Source organism: Camellia sinensis, chromosome 10 (genome assembly GCF_055761805.1).
Source record: "Camellia sinensis isolate YWXY chromosome 10, ASM5576180v1, whole genome shotgun sequence".
Taxonomy (NCBI): Eukaryota; Viridiplantae; Streptophyta; class Magnoliopsida; order Ericales; family Theaceae; genus Camellia; species Camellia sinensis.
Window position 1 is genome coordinate 104,576,240 of NC_138970.1, and position 9,678 is coordinate 104,585,917.

Below are 9,678 nucleotides of genomic sequence, written 5' to 3' on the forward strand. Positions count from 1 at the left end.
CAAAACCCTAACGATAATAAGTATATTTTCCATACAAAAACCCTAGGCTTCCGCTTTTCAGTACAATTTGCCGTTTAATATAAAACGAAGAAACTTTAACTGAATTAAATTCCCAAATTCTAAATAAATTGTATACTACACATAATTAAATGGTCAAATTCATAATTTAAGGCTTTGGCCCTCAGGTTTTTCTTGAACCACATTTTGACCCCAAATTGATACCATTATACACACATACACACACACACACAGATATATATATATATATATATACATCTACCTTTCCTAAATAAGTAATTTTGTATGCAAAATATCTTTATATATATAATTGTAGACAAGAAATCAACAAAAATCTCCAAAAATTCCTTGCACATGGCCTGCCACCCTAAGGAAATGGAATGGATACACTTTTTCAAACCATATCCATGAAATTAAGGAAAAAGTTTGCTAGTACACCTCAAAACATAGAGCCTTGTCTCCACCTTATGTTCAATCCTAACCAAAGCCTAACTTGAACATGATTAATTGTATAATTAAGGCCTCTAATCATTCATTATTCCATTAGGTTCCAAGTAAATTCAAAATATCCAATCCATTTCCAACCAATGGGTACTTTAGACCTTTTGCACCAATTTTATTATATAAACCACCTCTCCCTTAGAATTTTCCACACAAGAACAACACACACACCACACCACACCACACAGCTGAAAGAGAAGGGAGAGCAAAGAGTGAGCTTGGTGGAGGATAAGAGGGAAAGAGAAAGTTTGTTAGCAATTCAACCAAGCCTCAAGTAAGCCACATCACCATCTCCCCTTCTATTTCCTTTTTCAAATACATATTATTAGAGATTAAAAATCATAATTTCAGATTTTGTGTAATGGTGTTCTAGTGTTTAAAGTTGACAAATTGGGTTTTGATTCTTCTCCTATTCATATTTCCTCTCAATAGATGCAAAACTACCTTTTTCTTTCCATATCTCACATTATTTCCAAAGACATACCATCTCTCTAAAAATTTGAATTATTGATACATTATTTAATATGTTTTCATCACAAAAGAAATGAAAAATTTCCCTTAGTTGGCTCACTTTTCTCACAAACCTTCTTATTTTGAGTAGTGTGCATAAAAAACCTGTCTTACACCCAACTTTCGAAAATTATAGAAAATTGTAGAAACATATTCTGGACTTTAGTTTAATGTCAAAATCTTCCTTTAAGAGTTAGTGTTCACGGAAAATTGGTTCTATTTAAAAATAATGACCGGTTTGTTAGAAAATCAGATTTTCGTAACAGTCAACAAATCTGGACAGCACTGGAGTGTTTCTTAAATAACTACAAATTTAGAAAAGCTATTCTATTTTCGAAAAATGTTCTGAAAGCTAGACAAAATTCTCTACAAACCGTAAGAAGGCCAGGTTTGCGGAAAAATCTGAGATGTCCCTTTTAATTTTAATCTTTAAGTGGTACAGAATCGGGAGATTTTGTTTTGCATTGTTGTTTTATGCACTTGTCTTCATGAATGTTCCTATTAACATATGGTCATGTCTTGGTATGAGATTACATATGTAATGGTTATGTACCTTTTATTTTAGTCCTTCGATGGTGCTCACAATTATGCAAATCTAAAAATCTATATTCTTGTGCGAAATTATTCCCTTAACTACTTGAATATGCCTAGACCTACTTGTGCCTATCTTGATATGTGAATCTCGTGTGTTGTAACTTTATTTCCTTCGATTTGTGCTATGCAGTTGTTCATACTTGTGCAATAGATGTTGTTTCAAGAGCATGTCCTAACCCTGACTTAAATTATCTAGCTCAAGCGGGAAACCTAATGGGTGGTAATAGGTTTGCGAATTTTTGGACAAGTTACTAAGATATTGATTGGTTGATCGGATGCGTTCCCTATTTGGAAGTTAAAGACTTGCGCAAGTGGTTTTCGGAACCCTTGAACAGACTGATTGTATTTGGACCCTAGGTATTTTGGTGTAAGGAGGGATTTGGGCAAGGCCCATTATTACTGTCCCTTTTGAGGCCGTGCGGTTGGTGCTACATGGTATATAACTGTTGGTAGGCATCCGAGGTAAGTTTTGCAACAAAGCAGCAAAAGAGTGGGCATATAGAATAATCCAAGTCTGATTCTTGTGGTTGGGAGGACGAAATCTCTTTGGGGGATTTCTAGTTTACTAACAACTAACCTTTTAACCTTTGTTATCTACTTAAATGCCATGTTTCTCTCTCCACTGTCATAATTACCATTGTGTATTGAATTGGGAAAAAGGGACGGGGTGTGTATGCATTTACTGGGCATTCAAATCTCATGGCATTTCATGCCAGGTATCGAAGAAATGTACAAGGCCAACTCAGAGTTAGAGACATTTGAAGACTTATGTTTGCCCTAGAGAAAGCTAGAAGCCATTTCGCTTATGAGTCTAATCGTGTTTTAATTTAATTTTATTTTTTACTGTAATAGTAATGGAACACATTTTGTATTTTAAGATTTAAAGCACTATAATTATTATTTACTTTTGTAATCCTGTCTCTGTGTTACTTGCGAGACCTTGTGTTAATACCGCTTAAGATCTGACAAAAAGATAACTTGCTATCTAAGGTGGTTGGAATTAGAAGGGAGACTATATTGACTCCTCCGACCCTCCTAGGATCTTACTTGGCTATTGCCCAAAGGACTCTTTAGTGATGTTACCCTAACCTTTAGAATAGAAATTAGGGCGTTACAAGAAGTATCTTAACCTATTTGTTAATATTTAAAACTTGTATTGAAAATCTCGTTCATGTTGTAATATGTAAGCATTGTAAATGTTTTTTGAAACTCGGATTCTAATATTCTATGTTAAAGGACTCTGTTTTATCACTATTACTAGTGTGGATGGTTAATGGAATTAAAATCCGGTGGTTATTGCTTTGATTCAAATTTTGGAGATGAAATTTTTTAAGGGGAAAGATTATAATAGTTCTGGTTTAGATCCAACCCATTTCATGATCTTAGATCTGGGATTCACTACTTTAATGGTTGTTCATATCCTTTATCATATTGTTGGTAGTTGAATTGGATTGTTGGTTGTATTTGAAACAGGTTGGGAGTTAACTCTTTTCAACAGAGTTGGTATCCAGATTTTGCTTGTTCGCTTAAGTGGTGTTTTGGTCGCTCGAGCAGTCTTTGAGATCTCCCAATAATTTGCAAGCCTGCAAAACTTCTAGGAGTAAGGTGATCTTTCTTGTGCTTGAGTGGTTTTCTTCAATCTACAAAACTTCTGGGATTGGGTCATTGTGAGGTCAAGCTGTGTCTCTTATTGTGTCTGACGCTGGATTAGTGTTTTGGTCGCTCGAGCGGTGTGCGCATATATCAGTTCAGAAAAAGGGATTTTTGAATCACTTTTTCATTTCTCTCTTTCTCTAAGACATTCCAAAATCCTAGTTTCTTCACTTTCTCTTTCTAGTTTTTGCTTAAAACCTCAAATACACCATCATCCATTGATTTTTCCACCAAAGCTCTTTAGAGAAAAATAAAATAAAATAGAGCTCGTCGAATGCTTCAATCTAATCGGAGAGGATCTCGTTTTTGGCTCCGCCAAAGTTTCACACTTGCTCTCTTCCTCTTTTACTCTTAAGATAGGGATTTCTTCAACCTCTCATATGATTCTTAGCTTAGTTATTTTCTCTTTGAAAGGATTTAGTTATTTTGGGGATTTTGGGTTAAGGGTTTGATTTTGAAATGTGAAAGAGGGATTTTTTAATAAGTGCTTGAGAAAGGTTGTAGGGATGTGTTTATGGTTGTGATGTGTTGAAATGTTGGAATTTCTTTATTTAAATGTGATTTTGAAAGTAAAAAGAGATTTTGTTCAAAAATCATAGGTATTTGGTTTATAGAAGAAAAAAGGAAAAGATGTTGCGTTTTGAAAAGATGAAATAAATGTATCTGTTGTTGATGAAGGTAGAGTTGGATATGTATTATCGCTCCCATTTTGAAAATGGTGAGATTATATCTTTTGTTAGAAAATTATCTGTTGAGTAGAAATATCTATTTTGGATTATTGGTGAAGGATAGTCTTGATTGTTATAGAAATTGTATTGAGGATTAGGCTAAATTGAAACTAATTTCTTATACATTGTGCATCAAGCATAGTTTCATACTTGAACATTGAAATGTATTGCTTTTGTGGAAAAAAAAGTTTATAAAAGTTTATAAAAGTTTTATATATTATGTTAAAGTTTCATATATTATGTTAAAGTATGTCTACTAGTGTCATGACCCGAACCCGCCCCTATGGGTTAAGGACATAACCGGCCAGTAACCAAGGGATTACCTACGTCCTCATACCAAACAAGACATATTTCATCAGAGTAAAGGGGCCAAACGGAAAGAAATTTAAAACTTTGTCCATAGAGCTGTACTTATATGCACATCATAACATTTCACATAAGTATTCGTTAATAACTCACATCAAAAGGGAAGTTAACATATAAACCTTACATAACAGGATCATTCAAGTCTTAGTCAGCCTAGCCAAAACTTATATACAAAGGTAGTCCAACATTTCTCCAACACAACGAGATTACAACAAGAGATCAAAAGAGGTGAAAGTAAGTCTCATGCGTGAGACATTTAGGGCTGACTCTCCAAAACTTGACCTTTCTCACAGACTTCACCGGGGCTGGGTTTGGACATCTCTTTGCTCACCTACATACACATGAATGAGTGTGAGCGAAAGCCTAGTGAATAATATCAAATAAAGAAGGTACGCAAATGAGATTCACATATATCAAATGGCCTTGGGCCCATGTAGAATTCTATTTAGTGCATTATTTTGGTACATTAGGCGATTCAAGCCCAAACATATCAAACGGCCTCTGGCCCACTTCGGTCCTTAGCAAATGGCCTCGAGCCCAATTCATTCATGTATATCAAACGGCCTTTGGCCCAATCATTCATGTCCAACGGCCTTTGGCCCATTCATTCATGTCCAACAGCCTTTGGCCCATTCATTCATGTCCAATGGCCTTTGGCCCATTCATTCATCTCCAACGGCCTTTGGCCCATTCATTCATATCCAACGGCCTTTGGCCCATTCATGCATTCATATCAAACGGCCTTCGGCCCAATCAACTGTATCCAATGGCCTTTGGCCCAATCAACTGTATCCAATGGCCTTTTGCCCAACCATATGGCATAGCAAACATTTGTTCACAATTCAAATTAACAAGCTTATAGGACTTGTCTGGAAATAAGCAATTGGACAAATAACATACTTCAAAATATCTTTATTAAGATATTACTCACAGTGATCGGCTTGATGATTTGCCCTTGTGCTTGACCCTACACATTTCATAAACATAACGGGTCACAACGATTTAATCCGTTCTTAATTCAGACATTCCTCTTAGGCTTCTTTCTTATCCTTTTAACTCATTTATGATGTTCAATGCATGCCTAAGAGCGCTTAGAAATGAAAGAGAACGGAAAATCAAACACAGAACACCTTTACAAAATTTTTGAAACAGGGGTCCCTGCTCGAGCGTGGGTTCCGCCGCTCGAGCGGACCCTCAAGATCTGTAAAAGTTATGGTTGCCTCATTTTACGCTTGAGCGTGAATTCAAATGCTCGAGCTGAAAGTCACACTACATGGCTCCCCGCTCGAGCGTGAATGTCCTCGCTCGAGCAGACATCAATGTCTACAAAAATTCTGAGAGCTCGCATTTAACGCTCGAGCGGCGCTTTCCCCGCTCGAGCGGACATGCCAAATTCTGGATTTTCCAGAATTGTTCTTTAAGTTCAAACTCCATGTTCAAAGGCTCAAAACTCACACTTTTGGTACAAAACATGGAGAGGCACTACATAATATAATAATACAACCAATGCGAGGCTAATTATTCAAAATCATGATCTAATCCTCAAATAGATCAACATTTCTCTTGCATGGTCCAAACTTATGCACTTAAGCTTCATACCAATGTCATAACTTCATCAATCATGCATGCATGTCAATTTTTTTGACTTCGTTTCTATTTCAAATGGTGCAAATGGTGTTCAAAATCATGAAGCTACACAAAATTACTCATGTATGTAAAGTTTGGTTCTCAATTCTTCATATTCAACATGCGTCATGCTTGAACATACAAAATTATAACAATTATGCACATGCATGTTCATATAAGCTCCAAATTCAACAAATTCAATTCAAGTTATGTTCTTGACCACAATTAAACCTTGAATTTACAAAATTACAAACTCAAACTTATGAATCCACTCACCTAGGAGCTTCAAACACCCAAATTCTAGCTAATTCTTTGAGTTTAACCTCCAATTCTCAAGCCTTTAGTTCAATCTTCAATTTGAGCTCCCTCTCTCTCTCTCTCTCTAAGTTTGGTTCTCTCTCTCTCTAGAGAGCAAAATCTGATTTGAGCTCAAAACAAATAAATGAGAGTTTAAATTGGCCCTTTATATAAGCTCCTTTAATCACATTTGATTATAGCTAATTAATAGCACTTAATTAATCGTTCTGAATCTAATTATTTTGATTCGAATAAATTTGCAATTAAATTTCACTATGGGCTCTAAAAATTATGCCAATCACAATGGCGTAGTCAATTTTGGCTTCTGTGGCCGATAAGGCCTTCAATTAAATTCTAGAGCAGTTAAATCAAACAGATTTTCCTACGGTGAACATATAGAAATTCAAAACCACATATATTCATATAAATGGCACTCAAAATCATATCAAACACATAATCACAATCACAATTAAGATTAATTAGCATAATATGGACCAGGGTTATCACAACTAGGCTTTAGGTTTTCCTATGTGGAAAACAACTTTAAGGTGCTGATGATATGCCTTCACCAAGGACTTAGTTTGGGAGGATCGTGGTGCTGAAGGCTTATTTTGGTTTCTTGTTATAATTATTTTTTTTTTGTACAAGTCTTGGGTTTCAACTATATTGAGTAAAACTCACTTTTGTTGTACCCAAGCATTGTCTTGGAAAGATGTAGCCATTAGGGCATCAACTTATCTTTATAACCTTTTACTTTAATTTACTCATATGTTACCCATGCTACAAATTCAGGATCTAGGTTTATAAATGTATTCTCGCATATGTCATCTTTTGTATGGTAAAAGACTATAAGTGAAAGGTTATTATTTTGCCTGTTGGGTTTCCATTGAATATCATGAGATGGGTTGTTATTATTATTTTGGGGTGTTACAACTAACGTATCATATTGTGATAAAATGGTGGTCACATGTTAAATCACTATAACAATTTACACTTTGGGCGACCAAAAGGAATTTAGTTGCCAAAAGTTAACTTTTTGGCAACTAAAAACTATATTAGTCATTGTTTGTTTAGGTTGTAGTTGCTAAATTTTTTTAGCCGAGATATATTACTTATTAACAACTTAAAAAAAATTAATAACTGAATATGCCACTTTTTGGCGACTAAAAAAATATTAATTGCTGTAATGCTAGATTTTAGGCTACTAAATTATGTTTTAGTTGTTGTATACTAATTATTGCCATCAAAAGGAAGTTTAGTCACAAAAAATAGATATATTTTTACTATTACTCTTTGGCTACCAAAAAATTAGTCTGCAAATATGCACTTTTGGTGACTAATACTTTCGTTGTCGTTTTTAAGATTTGGTTACAAAATTTTTACTCATTATATATTACTATTTGCTGACAAATTACTAGTTTAGTCACTAAAGGTATAATTCATTTTAGAGGGAAATGAATTAACATTGGGGCGCTATTTATGTTTAGACATTCGGTTGTTCTCTCTCTCACACACGGATTCTATCACCACCAAACCTCATCCAACCTCACCTCAGTGAGGATCACCATCGCGCTACCACCACTGCCACTGCCACTGCCACTGCCACTGCCATTGCCGCAAATCACCACCACCACCGTTGCATCCTTACAAGTTCTCTCTCACTCTCAGTTTGTCTCTCTCTCTCTCTCTCTCTCCCCCACTTTCTCTATTTCCCCATTTTCTGAGTCTTGCTCTAGGGTTTTATGATTTCTTCAGTTTAATTGTGTTGCTTTCGAAAAATGGGTTTGGCTGAAGTGGTTTGACTTCTAAAGTTTTATGGGTTTGATGTCCTTAATGGGTTTAATTTTATTAGCTTGATACATTTTCCCCTCTTTTTCTTTTCACTCTCATTAGTTTCAATGCCCTAATCCATTGATTGTGTATGTATTTTCATGTATGTTTGGTCCCTGATTGTGTATGTATTCAAACCCCTAATCTATTGTATTGAAAAACCTATTTGAATGTGATGCATCTTTATTACCAAAAAAAAGAAAATTATTGTACTAAATTGTTTCTGACTTAGGAAGATTGAAGAGACAATATGATAGTCTATTAAAAAATTTGAAAGGGCCATATAATTTATCGGGTTTTCTTTTTAACGTTTATGCGTTTAGTTGGTGTTACGGTCATGCCTGCTGCTTTGGGAGATTTTGAAAGTATTCTGTGTATTGTGATGCCTATTTCTTTTTATTCTTTGAGCTTGTTTTAATTGCTCTATTGTGGAATTCAACACTAGTGGTGAGGAAGTAGGGGTTAGAATGTACATGATTCATTTGGAGGGTTTCCTTACTCTTTTCACTTATTTTGACTAGGAAAATGGGAAAGAAGAAGAGGTAAAATAAAATCACAATCAAAACATTCTAGCAATAAGCATTTCTTTGATGCAGAGAAATGATGCATAAAAAATGTATTTTTTTGTAAATTTAAATCAAGTTACATTGTGAATCCTTAGCAGATATAATCTTAGATAACTCCTTGAATTGGGTTATAAGGCTTCGTTGCTATGCTTAGAATGGCATGTTGATGAACATTCTTAAGTGCTTTGAAGATTGTTGTTTGTGTACTTGTTGAAAGTGATCCTCGGATAATGTTATTAATTTAGACACTTCCCTTTTGTTGAATTTTAGATCATTTTGATGCAAAGAATCTACTTCTTGGGTTTCATCATCTTGTTTCGATGCTGTTCAAAACATGTCAAGGGCCTCTTGAGTACGTAAAATATTTACAAATCAATGTCAATCTGTTCATGTTTGAATGTTTGTGCAGCTACCTATAATAAATCTTTCATATTTATTAACAAAAAAAAAAAAAAAACATTTGTGATACATATATATGATTTTATTTCCAAAAAGACATTTGTAGGTTGTTCTACCTTAAATCCATGTTAAAACCTCTTTTGTATGTCTGACATTGCTAATATTTTTCTAATGAGTGCATTTATTTATTTATTTATTGGTTTTGGCGTGAACTTGTGGATAATCCATTTTTGTGTATGGAGGACAATTTACACTTTTGTATAATTCTGTTAATTTTGTCATCCTCTACTTTTGTGTAGATTAGTATTACTCATATAAATAACTTTGTGCATCGAACTGATAATTACTGGCATGATATATAGATTACCTTTTGTGGTGATCTAGATTACGATTGTAATTTGTACCATGCCAAATGGCCATTTAGTATGGCAGTAAATATATTTTTTATATACGGACGACTTGATTTTTGTATGCTTTTCTGTTTTGTATGGAATTATTATTTTAGTTTGGACTATAGTTAGTTTGTATGGAATTTGACATTTAAAGTTATTCCTTTTTGGATGGTTGAAAGTAAAATGGATGCAGATTGT